This window comes from Melitaea cinxia, chromosome 12 (genome assembly GCF_905220565.1).
Source record: "Melitaea cinxia chromosome 12, ilMelCinx1.1, whole genome shotgun sequence".
NCBI lineage: Eukaryota > Metazoa > Arthropoda > Insecta > Lepidoptera > Nymphalidae > Melitaea > Melitaea cinxia.
The window spans coordinates 10971049-10980598 of NC_059405.1; positions in this window are offsets into that span (position 1 = coordinate 10971049).

Genomic DNA, 9550 nt, shown 5'->3' on the forward strand with positions numbered 1-9550 from the left:
TCTGAAAATATATTCGCTCGAATATTCCTTTCGAACTTCCAATATTTTGCCCAACCACTTGATATTTATTATATTTCAAAACACCTCGCACTACAAGCAGCCAGTAAATATTTTATTTCCGAATTCAAGGTTATTTTTCTATTAAGTAGAAATATTAAAAATTAATTTGTTATAATAACCACTTCTCTGCTAACTGTTGGATATAAGATTCTCGAAATTTCATCCAAAATATACTAGTTATCAAATACAAATAAATTCAAGTTAACATTATTATAACTTAAAAAAATTGTACAGGAAACAAATTACTAATTAAAATTAATAGTATAAAATTGAATGCAAGGATATTAATCACCACTGTAACTAATAAGATGAGGCCGTAGTTCTAAAACTTTCTGCATAATATTTACTGTTTTGATAGTTTTAATATTAAAGTAAAACATGTTTCAATCTATTCACCCATCCATTCATCAGCCTTTAAAAGTCTACAGCTGGACAGAGGCCTCCCTTAATGCTCGCCACTCCGTATATATATGACCAATATTATATCAATATATTCAATATTAATTTATGACTACATAAGACTAGACCTTACAAGATTAATATTTATGTAACATCATACGTCCAGGTATTAACCTGAGTTGTATTATAAAGATTTAGTAAACATTTTTTTTTTCAAAAAATTTATTTAACTACTCCTGTTAAAAAATGTACTCCAAGCAAACTTCATAAAATTTTATTCTCCTAGCAACGAATAAATTCCATTCCAACACTTAAATAAAATTCTAACTCATTCTATTTTTATATATAACTAATTTGACATATACTCACTCGGCTTTATGTAATTGCTCGAAGTTCAAAAATTTTTTTTTTTCAAAAAATATTTAAACACTTAATTAAAAATTAAAAAAAAACATATAGATTGTTGACTTATGTGTTGTGTTTAACTATAGTCGTAAAGTTAATTCTATCACGAGTGCAAATAAATTAGAAAAAAACGCATCATCGGACGGCAGTAGAATGATTCCTTTGTAGTTCTTACGCATGTACCATATGTGTGTACCCAGTATTTTGTATTTATATACTATCATCGGCCGGACGCATACACGAATACAAAAATACATAAACACACATCTACTGTTTATAAGTATGGGTCGACTCCACAAATTTAATTGAATTTAGTCAGTAAAATATCAGAAGTTGTATACATATAGTTACGCATATTGTACGCTCATTTAGATGATGAATTTAAATAAAATTTGTGATAAAATATTGAATAAAGCATCTCAAAGTTTAATGGAAATCACATTAAATTATGATAATCGTGTTAGATTTTGGAACAGCTAGTTAGGGTAATACTGAACAAGTCGCAGCTCATTCAGACGCGACTTGTAGCTCCGGTAACTTCGATGAACTTGTTAAACTAACCAAAACCTGGACTTATTGTCCAATAGCTCTAGAAGGAGACTAGAAACTAGAAACAGTTTTTTTTACCCTATTTATACCTAGCGGTTTAATATTCGAATATTTTTTCATTGCTTTGTTTAATAAATTCTATTATCTAATTAAAAATACAAATAAATTGTTATCTTCAAAACAAACTATTAATATACGTTACATTAAGCAACGTTACACATTTCCTGTTTGCCCGTAATAGTTGCGTATTAAGTTCTAGGTCGAATAATCTGATAGGGAAAGTACAGTGAATAACTTAAACAATAATTAATTTACCTTCATTCATAGGAAGGTTTTGTCTTTAGTTAGGAAAGTTATTACACTTTATTAACTATTATATTCAAATATTGATTTAGAATTAGGCTGTAAGGTTTTATGGTTAATATTTGAAATTAAAATCTTAAATTTTGCTGATAGAAAAAGTTAAAGTTAAAATAAAGTTTAAATAGAAAAAAGATTAGATGTTAATAAAAAAATATTTTGAATCAGTTTTATTCTGAAACAATACAATAATTACCTGATATTTTCTAACTTAAGTAGCTAGGTTTTTTGTAATTTATGCAAAATACTTAATATTTCAGTAGGTCATTTTAAATAATTGAATAGAAAATACAACACTATTCAAGCTACTTATCGAAAAATCGATCAAATTTTATTATACAATGCGCTATGTGGCGTAGGCGACGATGGACGCTTATCAGGCTTCCTTGGAGCAGGTCATGTCGAGATACCATATTTATTACTTACTAGGGAAAGGCTAAACTCATTTATACACTACATTTTATTTGAATTAAAAAAATATATAGTTATGGTCTTTATTATAATTAGAGATAACTATATTATCATTAACATAAGCAGTTGAAACAACTTATATTCAATCTACTATTGGAAAACTAAAACAGGTAAGTAAAAATGATCAACATGAATATCAATAATTAATCATCATAAATTATAAATATTATAACGAGATGATAGATTTGGTGTAATGGCTAATATAGCTGCTGCGATAACAGTCGCTGGTTGGTTACACTTTTATTACTTCCTACTACTTTTATTAAACCGGTAACCTATAGACGTTTGCAACACCAGGAAGAAGTGATTGCAAGCGCACTAGTTCCTGTGGGGAATTAGGGATAGGGTCAGCAACGCGCTTGCGATCATTCTAGTGTAGCAGGCGTCTGTAAGCTACGGTAATCGCTTACCATCAGGCGAGGCGAATGCTTGTTTGGCGACCTAGTAACATAAAAAAAAACCTATACTTTTCCTAGGAACTTTGGTTGCCCACTCACGACGGGAACACAACACCTCTTGTAAACTGTATTATTTGACTGTGATCTTGATGTGATTCTGTAAGGTACTTCCCTAGTCGAGCTGCTCTGGAATTACGAGCAATATATTTCCTGCTTTGCCCCACATCAATAAATATATTTGTCATGTCGAGTGAACATAAAAAAATTTTCGTAGCCAGATTTTGTTTGTATACCTATTATCGGTGCCTCGATTCAAGTATTCCAATTGGAGTAATTGAATTTAGCACATTTATTATTGTTACAAAGTGTTTTTAAATACACCATGCCAGTACATGCCTATGAGTAGCGAGTCCCATGACCTCAAGAGTGCACTCGTTTGATGACCTAAAAATTCTAGAAGCGAGACTAATGAATACGCAATCCAAACGTACTTACGAATGAATATATTTGATTAATCACACCATAATTTACCTAGTTACTAGACCGGACCACGTCTAAATAAGTTTTGCTTGCTTATACTCATAAAAGCAGATATAATCGATGTAGGTGTAAGAAATATTTATAAAGAAAAGTATTGTTAATGAAGAAAGTTACCGTAATGATGTGTTTGTTTTTCGTGAAAAGTAGGTCAGTGGGAAAAAAACTGTGTCGCAGTGTGGAAGTGATAAATTCGATTATTACATTAACACTAGCGACAACACATCAGAAACTTTTAACATGATTAGTTATCACGTATCAAAGCAAGCTGTCAAACAATAAAGGGCTGGCGAACAAAGAGGGATAGATGAAAAGTACTCAATTTTGCAACAATATTAAGCAATTATATCTTTTAACTTTTACTATGTGTTTGGAGAAATACACATGAATTTTGAATTTGTATCATTTTTAAAACTGAAGCCGATATTTTACGTAGAGATCTCAAAAAGTAGCTTCTTTGATAAAAAGAAAATTTTGTAGTTACGCCATTTTTTAGCTAGCTTCTCAATTATAACCTTGAACTAAATGTACTGTTTCTAATGTCATTAGTGCCGTCTATCTAACAGTTTACTTTAGTTTTGCTCTACTTTTTTACCGCATTTTTTTAAGTATTTGCAACGAATTGTTAGACTTTTGTACAATAAACCATTCGTTTAAAACAATATTGTAACAAATGAGTGTAATTCTAGTAGTAAAATTAAAATGAACACGAAGTTTTTAAATTCATTCAAAACGAAGTTTCCTGTCTTATTCAGACTTTTTGAATTAAAATTTTATTCTCGCTTGAGAGCCTTGACCGAGATTTTAATGTAGACCTCTTATAATCATATCGTTTCACTTCTTATTTTATTCACGATCGAATAACATTACAAAACTATAAAGTTTATTTTTCCATGCTTTATTTTTGTGCTAAAATACAAGTAACTATATTTAATTTATTTAGATGGTTTGTTTAGACATTTATTTTTACGACATACATGTAAAACCTTTCTTCCGATAAGATCGCTCTTCTGAACGGATGTGAGACTTGGAAGGTTACTAAATCCATCACAAAGCCAATCCAAGTCTTCATCAACCGATGCCTACGTCAAATCATTGGCATCTGATGGCCCGAAAAAATATCAAACGACCACCTGATGAAACTTTGTAAAGAGACCCCAATCGGCTACCAGATAAAGAGGCGTAAATGGGTATGGATCGGTCACACCCTGCGAAGGGATTCCTCTCACATATCGAGACAGGCCTTAGAATAGACTCCTCAAGGGAAAAGGAAACGTGGCCGCCTCAAGCAAACGTCGCTCCGTCACCGCGGAGATGAAGAATGTCGCGCTTTCCTGGCCCGAGATTAAGCTGATAGCCCAAGAACGAGAGAGATGGCAGCGCACTGTGGACGCCTTCTGCCCCATCCAGGGGACATAGGACTTGATGATGACATATAAAACCTTAAAGAACATACGGGTTATTTAGTTTGATTTTATAGTATAGCCTAATTATGTGATAATTTCCATAGTATAGTGTACCTCATTGTTCTAGCGCTTATAAATTTGTACTTAGTTGAATATTTTCCACACGTATACGTAGGAATACCCATGTGGATATGTATGTCGTCAGCAACTTAATCTCCCCAGATGCTGCCTAATGACTAAAGTGTTGCTGGAATTACTAAAACTAATCACCTGATTACGGTTGGGCAATGATTGTTGTATCGAGGGAAAACATCTTAATAATAAGTTTTAGAGATAACAGTCGTCGAAGCCATATGTATCTAAGTAAATTGTTGTGTAATGTATATAAATAACCCTTATGAGATGAGTATTATGGATTTTTTTTTTCTAAAAGATCTGCTATACTTTCCTAATTTCACAGGGACCTTATAAATCGAGGTTCTTATAACTTCATTTATTTAACGCTGATATTAACGTAGGTATAAGAATATTTTCTTACATTTGTTTGATAAGAATAACAGAATATATTTTTCCATATATTAACGGAACAAGAAATCACTTAACATAAAAGTCAAAGAAAAATACAAATAGTAGAAATAAAGACAATCTTTATTCAGTTGTCGTCAAAGAAATGCTTTGCAAAATATACTTCGTATATAAAATCTTTATCAACATTTTAAAATATAATTTCAGTAGATTATTTTGTAGGAGTGATGCAAGTAACAAAGACGTAAAACCATGTGGATTTTCAATTGCTATAAATTTATGATTTTATTTTTTATACATAACTAAGACGGCAAACAAGGATACGGCTCAACTGATAGTAAGCGATTACCGTAGTTCATAGACGCCTGCAACACCAAAATCATCGCAAGCGCATTGCCGACTACCCAATCCACCCATTATTATTTCGCTGTGATCTTCCGTAAGGTCGGTACTACCCCAGTCAGGCTGTTCCATATTTTGAGCAGGAAATTTCCTGCTATGCCTTACCCCAGTTAAAATACTATACTACTAATTATTACAAAAAAAGTCGCAATAAATTAAACAATATAATTATAGCAAAAATGATAAACGTAGTTTTTGCTTCACAAACTCTCAAAGGCTATTATTATATTGATTTACCAAAACTATTGCAGTTTTTTAAAAGTTAAACCGAATGTATATATTTAACAGTAGTACTTTATATCCTATCGGTAATATAATGTCCCCTATTCATATAAGATGGACAAGTACAGATACTGTTGCCGAGGACATGGGATATTCGCATTCTATCAACGTCGACTCTTAATGACGTATACGTGAACCAATTTTTCTCTCTTTCAACGGTAAAAAGCTTTTATATAATAGATAATGATGACATTTTATTTTCTTTACATTTCTCTCGTTTATTATTTTCATTTTTTTTTATTCGTAACTTTTACTTTTTTTGATCTACACAATGGTTATTTATTATATAATACTAACATTTACTGGTTATGATCGTAATGATTCTCTTTATTATACGCAACTCAGTAACAAAATCAGGAATCGAAGCAGACAAAGAAAGGCATACAAAAGCAGTCTTATCGTTGGAAGATATCTTGGTACTTAATGTTTAACCACGGTTACCCGTTAAGCCACTGCTACTTGACATTATGAATAAATATTATTAAAACGATTGAAGTATTACAAAGTATTAACAAAATGAAGGTACTTAAAAAAAGTTTTCAAATATATAAATACATATATACCTACGGAGAAATACTTAAGTTTACAGTTAAGTTTACGACTAATGTTTACAGGTATCAAAAACAGATTACAAAACATCTTCTAACACAACAACACAATCAGAATATATAAATGTTTTGTTATTTTTAAAAGAATGTATTCAACAAAACAAGTTTAATTAACAAACTGGATTAAACTAAATTATTTTAATAGAAATGAAAATTTTTGCTAGTAATCTTTACATGCTCTTCATTCATAGCTACTTTATTTTCTAAATAATTATCGGAAAATGACCACCAAAAATAATAGTAAAAGTTCGAACGTTATTAACTTTCTTTTAAGACTCTGGGTAGTTAATTCTGTGGTCAGTAATATATTATTGGTAATTAATTGGTTACGTTAACTTTGAACATTTTAAGGGTCTTAGTACTTTTGACGAGACTTTACTCAGAACCGCTGTTACCTTCAAAATGAATTATTATTTTAGTTTATCAAAGGACTCAATTTTTGGCTGTATTTTGAAAAATGTTAAGACTTTAAGTACTATCAATGTAACAGTGACAAACTAAATGTATGTCAAAAACCAAAAAACAAAATATTTGTAATATCCCAGACAAAACAATTAACCACTATTAAAAGTAAGGACATTACTTTGTTTCTGCAAGGTAACTAAACCAAATTTCATGATTATTTTTTTTTAAATATAAGTTACCTACAGATTAATATTGATTTGAATTGAATTGATTCAGCCTGTAACATCCCACTGCTAGGCATAGACCTATTTCTTCATTCAGAAGAGCGGTCGGGGCTTATTCGCCACGTTACTTAACCGCGAGTTACCGGTTATATTCCCTACTATGGGTAACGATCACTATTAGATGTCTTAGAAAACAACCGAGACCAGCAGCGTAACGTGCTCTCCGAACCACAAAGAAAGAGTACGTATGAAATATAATTCAATATATAAATAACTAGCCAACCCGTGCCCACTTCGTTGGACGTTAATTATTATTTATGTGATGCAAATATATAGTAAAGTTTTCATCTCACTCGCATTTCTCCGATTTGATTTACATAGGCTGTGTGGTTACGGCATTAAAAATATAGCCACCCCCTCTCTTCCTGTGGGTGTCATAAGAGGCGACTAAGGGATAACACAGTTCCACTACCACCTTGGAACTTAAAAAGCCGACCGATGGCGCGATAACCATCCAACTGGTAGCTTTGAAATATACAGACCGAAGGCGGGCATCAGCGTCTTCGGTGCGACAGGGCCAGCCCTGCGGTCACCAACCCGCCGGTCCAGCGCGGTGACTATGGGTAAAATACATGAGTTCACGCCATTTTTGGCGCGAACTTCTGGAGGCCTAAGTCCAGCAGTGAACTGCGATAGGCTGATGTGTGTGTGTGTATGATTTACATATACTATTATTTTTAACTGAAGTTTTTGTTCAATAACAATAAAATTTAACTTATATCACTCTTGAATAGGGTAGCTTTCTGTTAGTGAAAGAATTTTATGATCGGATCAGTATTTACGAAGATTACCCACTTACGCAAACAAATTTAGAAACTTTACCTCTTTAATATAATTCTCTCATAATATTAGTATAGATAATATTAGAGATTAATAATAAAACAAATAAACTGACGACTGTGGCATTGTTGCCATGAAAGTTCTATAAAAGGGTTCAATTCCCGATCGGAAAGGATATTTGTCCTTGTACACATATTTATTTCTAGTTTGAGTATTTGCCACTGTAGGTCTTCCTAACGTATCCGAGCCTTAAGCCGTGTCGTTCTAGTACCGTAACGTAACAATCGTTACTCTTTAACTTATAACAATAAATTTAACACATTATAAATAATTCGCGTATAACTTACAATAGTATATCTCGATTCCCGAAGCTTTTGATAGTATTGCCCGAAATGGACTCGAAATACAATTAGGAAGTCAAACATTAAAGCTGCTGGTGGTCAAACTTGATTTAATTACAGTTTCGTAGAACTTAGAGGTTATACCGAAAATGCACTTACTACGTAGGTACATATTTACTATCGATTTCACTATCCGATCTGGCTATATCTGAGCTTAAACTGAACTTAAGCAGAATCCAAATTTTTCTTTACTATGCATAAGTCAGTTAAAGAAAACAAATGAATTTATTAATTTCTAAGAAACTTCTAAAGATCTCTAAAATTAAATATAATATTAAAATAATATTTATATTATATATTAAAATAATTTTTTGGCGATTCAAATTATTTAACTGTTACTTTGAATATTTTAATTACTAAAGTTACTCTACACTTAAAATTAGGTCTTTGAAACGAAGTTAAAGCTTGAGATATTAGAGGAAATTGCCTATAAATCTTCGGTCATTTCGAAGCGCACATAGCCTAGGGTTACCTTCAATGTCAATTTACAATATTTCAGACACATAACTTCTAAGGTTTAATCATGTAGTCATTTCATTATATTAAATTTTCGGGCTACGTCAGCAACGTTAATAAGGTTTCCTCAACAACTTAACTTGTTTTACGGCAAACAAAAATCTTCTGAGCGATAGCCCTAAACTTGATTTATGAAGATTTCATTAGCTACTTGTCCGGAATTGCTGAAGCTTTAATAAAACGAATTTAGACGATTCTTAATGTTACTTGGTGTGTTTCATTAAACATAATTTCAATAAATTGTCACTGTAATTAAATTTCATTAGTTAAATTCCTTGTTATCAGTAGACAATAAAGTTTATTTTGGAAGGAATTTTCAATAACTCGTTCTTTCACTTTATACTTTCTTCGCCTTTCTGTTTCAGAATGGATAAACATTGTGAACAAAGATATCTGCATATATATATATATATATATATATATATATATATATATATATATATATATATCATTGTTCCACAGATATTATGTATATATTTGCAACTTACTATACTTAATATTTCTAAATAACAAGAGACAAATTACAAATAGTGAAATTAAGCAAAAAAATGTTACATCAAAATAAAATCTTATTTTTTTTATTTTTTATTGATCATTACTTGAGCAAGCAATAGGTAGACTTCGGCTAGCGTGAGATAGGTGCCACGCCCTAGTTGTCACGGTAATTGATAGAAATATTCGCCAACAGGACGGGTATTTAAAGCAACCTAGTTGCAAAAATTAAGAACGTGACATATTTTAAAAAGACTCTTATACAGATAT